The following is an 11,480-nucleotide window of genomic DNA, read 5'->3' as shown; positions in this document are numbered from 1 at the left end:
AGTTTGGTTGTGCTTATTTGTCTTTGATGCGTAGCTAACATCTAAGATTGGTTGTTAATCTCGATTAAAGCGACAATGAATATAGAGGTTTAGAACTTGTCATGCTAGCATAGGTTTATGTATGAATTAACATGCATAATTCGTGGGTAATTTTAACCATCTTATTCAACCTATGTAATCAAGATAGATAACTTGTTCTTAAACCATTATTTTTTCAATCTTTATAGACAAATAGGGACTAACCATAATTGGTGTATATTCAACTTCTATCTTAATTGTGGATATTTGATAGTAGGGTATACGTATAATGAAAGTTAACGTATACTAATTTTGTGTTATCTGATTAGTTGTCATCACCATCACATGCTAAGGTTAAAGACATAAACTTTGAATGAAGTATTTAATGAAGTTAGAATCCCATGTTATTCTCATATGAGTAATTCAATCGTAATTCTCTTAATTATATTATTTAGTATAATCTCTTTGTTAACTCAAAACTCAAATTGTTACTTGTCTTAGCATTGAAAGATAACCATACATTGTTGCATAAGTGCATAATCTAAAATCAATCTAAACTGATTCTCTGTGGGAACGAACTTGACTTATATCTTATACTACTTGTGATCACGTACCTTGCATGTATTTTCGCATTTGAAGTACAGCGAACAAGTTTTTGGCGCCGCTGCCGGGGAGATCCGTGTTAAATTTAGTTTATGTGCTTGACATCAGTGGTCGTTAAAGTTCAGTGACTCGGATATTTTACTTACTAATTACTTTGTTTGTGTTTTAGGTACTCTAGAGAGCGTGTATGCGAACACGTTCTCAATCTCGTAAGGAAACACTAGGCGAAGTTGGAGAAGTGGGAAACAAAGATTTTGAAGAAGAGGAAAAATTTGAAGAAGAAGTTTTTGTTGCAATGGGAGAACCAGCAGCGAATCCGAAAGCTTTGATGAATTATTCTCAACTAAAGATCAATGACATTCAGTCTAGCATTGTCAGACCAGCCATTGTGGCTAATACCTTTGAAATCAAGTCTAGCACGATTCAAATGGTGCAGAATTTAGTCCAGTTTGGAGGTTCTCCAACGAAAATATGCACATTAGAGATTTCATCAAGATCTGCTACACTTTCAAGTTCAACAATATTTCTGAAGATGCTGTGAAGCTGAGACTTTTCCCTTTCTCTCTGAGGGATAAAGCTAAGTGATGGTTGCATTCTCTACCAGCAGGTTCTATCACTACTTGGGAAGATCTTTCTCAGAAGTTTCTTACTAAATTCTTTCCTATGACACAGACAACTGCAATCAGGAACGCTCTTACTCAATTTGCGTAGCAATCGGGAGAATCTTTGTGTGAGGCTTGAGAGTACTATAAGGAGATGCTTAGGAAGTTTCCTCTTCATGGCATGCCTGATTAGATGATCACCAATTGCTTTTATAATGGGTTGGGAGCGTAGTCCAGACCCATGCTCGATACAACATCAGGTGGAGCCTTCTGGGCTAAGAGCTATAATGAAGCGTATAAGCTAATTGAATTGATGGCTGCTAATGAATATCAGAACCCAACTCAGAGACTACCTCAAGGCAAGGTAGCAGGAATTTTGGAGGTAGATACAACTACATAGCTGCTCAAGTAAAGGCGTTAATGATGAAAGTGGATTTTTTGGCTAATTATGGAGTTAATCAGATCACTAGTGTCTGTGAGCTTTGTGCAAGTGCACACGAAATGGAGTAGTGTGCTGTATCTAGTGAGTCAGCTCAGTTTATGAGCAACTTTCAGAGGTCGCAGCAACCAGTTCCTACCACTTATTATCCTAACAACCGCAACAATCCTAACTTCAGTTGGAGCAACAACCAGAATGCGGTATAACAGCCTTTTTAGCAGTTTGGAGCAAAGCAATTCAACCCTCTTGGTTTTCAATAATAGTATGCACCAAGACAACAACTCCAACTTTAACAACAACCGCATGGAAGTGCAGGTCAATCTACTAATGAAAAATATGAATTGGAGGAGTTGAGGCTTATGTGCAAAAGCCAAGCAGTTTCTATCAAGACTCTTGAGAATCAAATAGGGCAAATTGCCAACGCTTTGTTGATCCGTCAACCAGGAACTCTTCCTAGTGATACCAATGCTAATCCAGGCAAGAGGGAAATCAAGGAGCAGTTGAAGGCAATCACATTGAGGTCTGGAAAGGTCACGAGCCCCCAAATTTGGAAAAACAAAGATTCTGAAAACTCTGTTCAGAATGCAGGTGCATCTGCACCTTTGCCAATTCCAGAAAATGAGATTGTAGCTGCAAAAGTGGTGCAGAAGGATGTCGAGGTGGAAACGAAGAAGAAATTTATTGACAGAAATCCTCCTGAGGGTAATACAGGGGATAAACAGGTCTACCTACCTCCTCCATATCCTAAAAGACTTCAAATGCAGAAGTTTGATAAGTAATTTGCCAAGTTTTTGGAGGTTTTCAAGAAGTTGCACATTAACATACCTTTTGCTGAAGCTCTAGAACAGATGTCGAGCTACACTAAGTTCATGAAGGGTATTTTATCTCGGAAGCTAAAACTTGAGGAGTTGGAAACCGTCGCTCTGACGCAAGAGTGCAGTGCTGCAACAAAAACTACCTCCTAAGCTTAAAGATCCAGGAAGCTTCACGATACCTTACACCATTTGCAATCTGTCATTCGAAAAGTATTTGTGTGACTTGGGAGCTAGCATAATCTGATTCCCTTGTCCGTGTTTAAGAAACTTGGACTACCTGATCCAAAACCTGTGAACATGTCTTTGTAGTTGGCTGATCGTTTCATCACTTATCCGTGAAGAGTAATGGAGGATATCTTGGTTAAGGTGGATAAGCTCATCTTCCTTGTTGATTTCATCATTCTAGACTTTGAGGAGGATAAGAAGATTCCCATTATCTTGGGAAGACCATTATTAGATACGGGCCAAACTCTAATCGATGTGTAAAAGGGTGAACTTACCATGAGAGTTCAAGGTCAGGATGTCACGTTCAATATCATCAATGTAATGAAATTCCCTACTGATGAAGATGAGTGATTTAAAGTGGAGTTGGTCGACTCCGTAGTGACTTCGGAGGTTGGTCACTTGCTAAGGATTGACGCCTTAGAAAGAGCCTTAATGGGGGATTTTGATAGTGAAAATGAAGAAGGGGAAGAGCGGATGCAGTATTTGAATACATTCCCATGGAAGAGGAAGTTGGACTTGCTGTTTAAGTCTCTTGGATTGGAAGAGCTGAAAAATTCTCCAAAGCGTCTCAAGCCATCTATTGAAGAAGCTCCTACACTTGAGCTCAAACCACTGCCTGATCACTTGAGGTATGCATTTTTAGGTGATGCATCTACTTTGCCTGTTATTATTGCATCTGACCTTTCAGGAAGTGATGAATACAAGCTCTTGAGAATTCTGAAAGAGTTTAAATCAACAATTGGATGGACTATAGCAGATATCAAGGGAATCAGCCCTTCTTATTGCATGCATAAAATATTGCTTGGGGAAGAAAGTAAGCCAACTGTTGAGCAGCAAAGGAGGCTAAATGATATCATGAAGGAGGTTGTGAAGAAGGAAATTCTTAAATAGATAGATGCATAAATCATTTATCCTATATCTGACAGTTCGTGGGTGAGCGTGGTGCAGTGTGTGCCTAAGAAATGAGGCATTATCATCGTAGCTAATGAGAAGAATGAGCTCATCCCTACTCGGACAGTTACAGGATGAAGAGTATGCATGGATTATCGAAAGCTGAATAAAGCCACTAGGAAAGATCACTTCCCGCTTCCATTCATTGATCAGATACTTCATAGGTTGGCTGGTCATGAGTACTATTGTATTCTAGATGGATATTCGGGATATATTCAGATTTGCATTTCTCCATAAGATCAAGAAAAGACCATGTTTACTTGTCCATTTGGCACATTCTCTTTTCGTCGAATCTCTTTCAGACTTTGTGGTGCACCTGCTACTTTTCAGAGATGCATGATGGCCATTTTCTCAGATATGATTGGCACTAATATGGAGGTATTCATGGATGACTTTTCCGTGTTCGGGACTTCTTATGACGAATGCTTGCACAATCTTGGGTTGGTGCTGAAAAGATGTGTTGAGATCAATCTGGCGCTCAATTGGCAAAAATGTCACTTCATGGTGTAACAGGGTATCATTCTTGGGAACAAGGTATCTAGAAAGGGTCTTGAGGTGGATAAGACCAAGGTGGGGGTCATTGAAAATCTTCTTCCGCCAATCTCAGTTAAAGGACTCCGCAGTTTTCTTGGTCATGCGGGTTTTTATTGGTGATTCATCAAAGATTTCTCAAAAATCTCTAAGCCTTTGTGCAATTTGCTGGAAAAGGATGTTCCCTTCAAATTCGATGAAGAATGTCTAGCTGCTTTTAAAAGCTTGAAAAAGAGTTTGACTACAGCACCTATGATTACTGCACCTGATTGGAATGAGCCCTTCGAAATGATGTGTGATGCTAGTGACTATGCAGTTGGAGCAGTTCTTGGCCAGAGGAAGCAGAACATTTTCCATGTTGTTTACTATGCTAGTAAAACCCTTAATAGTGCTCAGCTGAATTACACTACTATAGAGAAAGAGTTGCTGGCAATTGTCTATGGTTTTGAGAAATTTCGATCTTATTTGCTTGGGACAAAGGTGACAGTTTACACTGAGAAAGATTCATTGATCAACATCTTGTCCAGATAGTTCACAATATCTGCAAACCATGGTTCTTCTTCTTGCACCCCAAAAAGTTTCTCATCAGGAAAAGATTCATTGATCAACGTCTTGTCCAGTGAAGCCTTGCCTTGATCTTCCTAGCGTGATAGATGATCTACTACTTGATTTTCTGTACCTTTCTGATCCTTGATTTCCAGCTCTAATTCCTTAAAAAAGAGAATCCATCGAATCAACCGAGGTTTTGAATCTTTCTTCGAGACCGGATATCGAATACATCTGTTTTTTGTTATTTGTGCTTTAAATCGATTTGATTGTATTCTACACTGTATTCAACCCCCTTCTAAAGTGTTGTGTGACCTAACAAATGGTATCAGAGCCTATTTGTTAACATACATACAGTAAAGATCCAACACAATCATGTCTGAAGAAGCAGAAAATCCAACCAAGCCCGCTAAAACTGAAGAAACTCCAAAGACTCAAACCCATAGTCGATATGAGACTATCAGGGTTCCCATGCTGAGACCGTCTGAATATCCCATATGGAAAGTGAAGATGGCTATGTTTCTGGAAGCTACAGATCTAGAATACCTTGACAGAATTAATGAAGGACCACATAAGCCAACCAAGCTCTCTGTTGTAGTTGCAGATCAGCCAGCAAAAACCGTACCAAAGGAGAAAAGTGAATACACAGCTGAAGATATCTCATCTATTGCCAAGGATGCAAAGGTAAGGCATTTGCTGCATAGTGCCATTGATAATGTCATATCAAATAGGGTAATTCACTGCAAGACTGCAAAGGAGATATGGGATGCTTTGGAGATAAGGTGTCAGGGAACTGATGCAATCAAGAAAAACAGGAGGACTATACTCACTCAAGAGTACGAACACTTTGACTCCAAAAGTGATGAGTTATTAACTGACTTATATGACAGGTTTGTCAAACTCTTGAATGATCTGTCATTGGTGGACAACGAATATCACATTGAAAATTCAAATCTAAAATTCTTTTTAGCTCTTCCTGAAAGTTGGGATTTGAAAGCTACAATTATAAGAGATAACTATGCTCTTGATGAAATTTATGGAATGCTCAAGACTTATGAACTTGAGATGGATCAAAAAAGCAAGAGACATGGGAGAAAGTCAAGAACAATTGCTCTTAATGCTGAGGAGGAATCCCCCAAAGTGGATGTCTCAAAGAAAGGAAAAGAAAAGGCTCTCATCATAAAGTCTGATTCAGAATGATCAAGTTCTGACGATGATGATTCAGAAACTGAAAGTCTACCTGAAGTAGATGCTGATAAAGAGATGATGAAGCTGTGTGCTCTATGGTGAAAGGTATCACAACGATAGCCTATAAGAAAATCAGAAGGGGAAAGAAGTTTTCCAGGAAAGGAAGAAGTTTTGATAAGAAGGGTTTCAGAAAATCTGAAGGCAAAGGAAGAAAGTCTGACAAAGGAGATTACTCAAATGTCAAATGCTACAACTGTGGTAAGAAATGCCACATATCTCATGACTGCAAGAAAGGAAAGAGTGGCAAAGGCAAGGCACTTGTCACAAAGAAGAAAAGCTGGACAGAGACCTCAGATTCTGAAGATGAGGAGAACTATGCCTTGATGGCAAATGTTGATAGCAGTTCTGATGCTGCTCAGTTAAAGGTACTTCAAACAACTTATGCCTTTCATACTGATGATATTACTGAGTTGAGATTATATCTTAAAACCATGTTTATTAGCTATAGAGATCAAACTTTAACATGTGAAAGATTAACTTCTGAAAATCTTGCTTTTAAAAAGAGGAATGATTATTTAGAAAAAGAGTTAGTTATGTTCCATCAAACTCAGAAGGATAGAGATGATGCTTTCTATGTGAGAGATGAAGTGCTAAAAATGAATAAATCTCTAAAAACTGAGTTAGAAAAGGAGAGAGAGATTACCATTATAAACAAGGTAAAGGCAGCTAGGAAAAATAGGAATGGAAAGGAAGGTGTGAATAAAAGTAACAATTATATGCCTGTTCCTAATGCTCCTAGAAAAAAATGCTATAACTGTGGAAATTCTAACCATCTGGCTTCTTTTTGCAGGAAGAATAAGAATATAAACTCCTTACCTTCTAAGTCAGGAGTTAAGAGTCAGTCTATTAGGTTTAAGCCACAAAATCCTTGTTTTCATTGTGGTAGTATATGGCATTCCATTTATACTTGTAAGGAATATCATAGTTTGTACTATGATTATTATTAGATAAAACCTTCTTTGAAGAAAGTTACTTTAATTGCTTCTAGTGTAAAGTATGATGCAAAGTCTAATAATGTTAATACTGATAAGAAAATTGTTAGCATAAACTCTGATGTTAAATCCGCTGCAAATGTTAACAAACTTAAAAAGGCCAAAGGATCCAAGCAAGTCTGGGTCCTTAAAACTAACCTTTAGTGGTCTTTGTGATTGTAGGACAATAGGAAGAACATCCTAGTTCTGGACAGTGGATGTTCAGGACATACGACTGGAAATAAAGCCCTGCTATCAGACTTTGTGGAGAAAGCTGGCCCAGGAGTTTCTTATGGAGATGGAAACATTAGGAAAACTCTAGGATATGACAAGATCAATCTTGGGAATGTCATCATTTGAAAGGCATATGTCATAGCCTATTTATTTATTCGAGGATTTAATTCAACTCAAATAAGAATGTAATAAGTAAATAGTGGATCTACCGTCAAAGAGATCTCTCAAAGTAACATTTGTCAAAAGATTCAGAAACAAGGTTCATCTACAGACTTGAGGAATTACTTCACTGGAAGAAGTTCAAGAAATTGATCTAGCCTCAGTGATATAAATCAAGATTGTGGATTTAATCAAGTGACAGAGATCTTGTCAGGGTATCAGATAATTACAGGGATTTAATCTGAAGAAAATAAAGTTATCAAAGTCAAGACATGAAGAAACATCACGAAAGTTAGTCACTCATGAACCAGACAGTACATCGAGTATCAACATTGAAGTGGTGGAATTGATTCATTATTGACAGTGATTTTTAGAAGATTTTCAGTAAAATGGTTGTTGTTGAAGAGTAGTATTAATTCTCTATTAATTAATTAAGTCATATAGTTTAAATTAAGAAAATAAATTATATCTGCAAAGATTAATTTATTTATTAGTTGAATTAATTGATTAATTAATTCTGAATTAATATTAGGAATTTTCTGAATTGATTTTGAATTTATATTCAATATTAATTCAGCATGACAATTCAATTGAACTGGTATGACAATCAGATTGTCATACCGAAAGTCATACCAGCTCAAATAGATTGTCATATTGAAAGTTCTACTAGTTCAACAGATTGTCATGCTAGTTCAATCAATTGTCTTGCCGATAGTCTTGCCAGTTCATTCAATTGTCTTGCCGATTGTCTTGCCAGTTCAAGTGGATTCTGTTGATTGAAATATAAAAGAATCGAAGCAACAGACATTTTAAAAAGACACACATTAAAGTCAACAACTCAAGAACAAAAGAACAGTAGAGCAGAAAAATATTTTATCCTTCAACTGCAAATTCAAGATCAACAATTTCTAGTAATTAAAGTTAAATCCAAACCACTAGAAATCATTCTCTTGTTCTTGTGTAACTATCTAGCGGATCAAAATCCCTAGAACTTAATCTCAAATTGCGTTTAGCATTTGATTATTTTTATTGCAAAAATAGAAAAAATTCATGTCGAATTTATTCTAGATTTGTGATAATTAATTTGAGATTAATCCTTTGTAATCGATACCGTTGTTGTAACACCTTTCAAGTTTAATAATATTTTTATTTAACTTGAATTTTGTTTCAATTTTTTATTCCGCACTAAATTCGATTAAACGGTATAGTTTGTATTCTACCCCCTTCTACAAACATATTGGGACCTAACAATTGGTATCAGAGCCTTCTGATTAACGAACAAATCAAGATCCTAGACTTTGTGATTTTTCAACTCCTTGAATTTTTATTTATTCAAAAATTCATAATGACTTCACAAAAAGTTGGAACCGTTAAAATTCCACTATTTGATAAAGAAAATTATATTATGTGGAAGAAGAAGATGCTCTTGTTTGTACAAGTGGCAAATCCCAAATATCTGAGCTTGTTAAAGAAGGGTCCAAAAATTCTGATGGTTATTGAACCAGAGGTTATAGAAAATGATGTTACTCCTGCTGAAAAGAGCCTGAAGATTTTACTCCTGCTGAAAAGGAAGAAGCCTCCTTGGATGCCAGCCTTCAATTAATATTAGTTGATTCCATTGATCCCTTGATGAACAGACATGTGATGAACTGTAAAAATTCCAAACACATGTGGGAAACTATTGAGATGATTAATGAAGGCACAGAGGAAGTTAGGGAGAACAAGTTAGAGATCCTAACCTCTGAGTATGAACACAAGAGAAGGAATTACTGAAGTGTTTGAGAGGTACAATGCATTGATCAACAACCTGAATATAAATGGAAAATATTATTCAATCAGGGAGGTCAACAAAAAGTTCCTTTTAACACTGCCAACTCATCTTGAACATAGAATCACTGCCATAAGAGAAGCTAGAGATCTGAGTGAGATTTCTTTGGATAGACTCTATGGTGTGTTAAAAACCTATGAGTTGGAGCAGATTGAGCAGAAGGAAGTCTACGGGAAAGATAGAGTGGTCAGCACATCTACTGCTCTAGTAGCTGAAGGTCAACAACAACAACAACAATCTCAACAGTCAGAGAGAATGGTACAGTATTCCAAGGCTGAGGAAAATGTATTAGTAGCAGAATATGATCCTCCTACTACAAATCAATCCAGTGATGATTTTTACTCCTTGGAAGAGCTGGAGCAATTGGAAGATGAGTCAATGGCCCAGATTGTCAAGAGATTCTCCAATGTCAGATTCAAGAGAAATCCCAAGTTCAAGTACAAGTCCAACTACAACAGATTCCAGATAGGTGGATCTTCATCCTCTAACACCAGTAGTGGTGGATACAAAACAGGGATGGTTGATCGAAGCACCATTAGATCCTATAACTGCAATGAGTTGGGACACTTTACCACAGAATGCAGGAAGCCAAAGCAAGTAAGGAAGAACTCTTATGATTCAAATCAGAAGAGTAACTCTGAAAGGGCTTATCTGGCAAAGGGAAGAAGCTGGGATGATACTGATAGTGAAGATGAAGAAGAAGGGAATCTTGCTCTTATGGCTATTGATGGAAATACTTCATCGTCAAGGAAAGAGGTAAAATTTACTGATGCTGAATTAGTTTATCATCTAGGAGGTTCCTTAGATTGTGCTCGTCATGATAATGAACTGTTAAGTCAGCAGATCAAAGACCTTGAGAAAGAGGTCAATGAATTAAGACTTGTGCACATTAATCAAGACAAATTAAAAGAAAAAGTATCTTTTCTATAGAATAGAGTTAACTGTTATAGACAACTCGAAACTATTCTCAAAGACAAGATTACCGGTCTTGAGACTAAGGTTAAAGCTTACTTTAATTCTTGTTCGAAGGCTAAAGAGTTCTATAGTAAGCAAGCTGTTAATCAAACATCTGGAATAGGTTTTGATTACAATGCTGCTATTAGAGAATTAGGCATAAACTCCCCTCCTCATGTCTGTGCTAAAGGTAAGGAAGTACCACATGTGCTTAAGGGTGTTGATAAACCCCTCTATAAAGGATCAATTGCTGAACCATTTGATGAAACCTCCTTTATTATTCAAGAAGAAATATGTGTTGAAGATCATGCCAATGAAAAGGTTGTTTCCAAGTCAAGTGTGTCGAAAGTTCCAGTCAAAGTTGTGAAAGCAACTGAGACTAACTCAGACACACATGAGTTGGATAACAAAAATACCATGTCTACCATGCATAATTTGCCTGTTGTTAATCCCTCTCATAAAGTATGTGGTGTTTCTAATTGTATGTCTTGTGCTTTTAATTTGATGTATGCTTATTTTAATGGTAAGCATGTTTCTAGTGATAAGACTACTCCTCGTCAGCATGTGAATAATAGGAAGCATGATAGGTCTAAGATTGCAAGCCCTTCTAAGGCTAGAAAGGAGACATTTGTGCCTAAGCCTAAACAGAAATTTGTTAAGGCTGTTTACAAGGTCAAATGTCCAGTCATTGAGAAAGTTGAGAACATTAAAGTTAAGAATGTTGTTTTGCCTGAAAAAGGTCAATTCTACAAGTATGCCGGGCCCAACCAAGTTTGGGTTCCGAAGAAGGTTTAATCCATTTGTAGTGCAGGGCAGTAAACAGGTGGAACCGCTAGTGTGGACTCTTGACAGGGGATCGTCAAGACATATGACCAGAGATAGAGCCCTGCTATCAAATGTGGTTGAGAAAGCTGGCCTAGTGGTTACCTTTGAAGATAACAACAAAGGTTTAACTGAGGGATATGGCTGTTTGCAAGCTGGAAATGTTATCATTGAAAATGTGTATATTGTGCTAGGTTATTATCAGGAAGCAGTATCTAACATATAGCACCAGTGACGAGACTTGAGAATTTTATGACATATTAGGCACCTGATGCACATTACACTTGGAATTGGACTCTAGTAAGATGTGTACAAGTGTACTCCTGGTTGGTGAGTCAAAAGAGGAAGTCAATGCACCACAATTCATGGACTTTGCAGTTGTAGATCTATTGGACTATGCAATCTCTTCTTCACAATCTCACTTCAAGTTGGTATGAACTAGTGTACTACTCAAGCAATCGTCAAGGACATGGTATGACACTCTAACTGAAGTTACAGTTTAATATGAACTAGTAGAGTCGTCATATTAATAAC

The 11,480-nt window shown here is 37.2% G+C and overlaps 1 non-coding gene across 1 annotated transcript; it reads right to left on the bottom strand.

Annotated features, from left to right (window-relative positions):
* Positions 1-1,299: 1,299 nt before the first annotated feature.
* Positions 1,300-1,406, bottom strand: LOC141701076 (small nucleolar RNA R71). The gene has a single exon (XR_012566653.1). It is a non-coding gene; the product is annotated as a small nucleolar RNA R71 (small nucleolar RNA).
* Between the last annotated feature and the right edge of the window lie 10,074 nt (positions 1,407-11,480).

The sequence above is a fragment of the Apium graveolens genome, unplaced genomic scaffold, assembly GCF_009905375.1.
Source record: "Apium graveolens cultivar Ventura unplaced genomic scaffold, ASM990537v1 ctg3297, whole genome shotgun sequence".
Taxonomy (NCBI): Eukaryota; Viridiplantae; Streptophyta; class Magnoliopsida; order Apiales; family Apiaceae; genus Apium; species Apium graveolens.
This window is presented reverse-complemented; position numbering and strand designations above follow the sequence as displayed.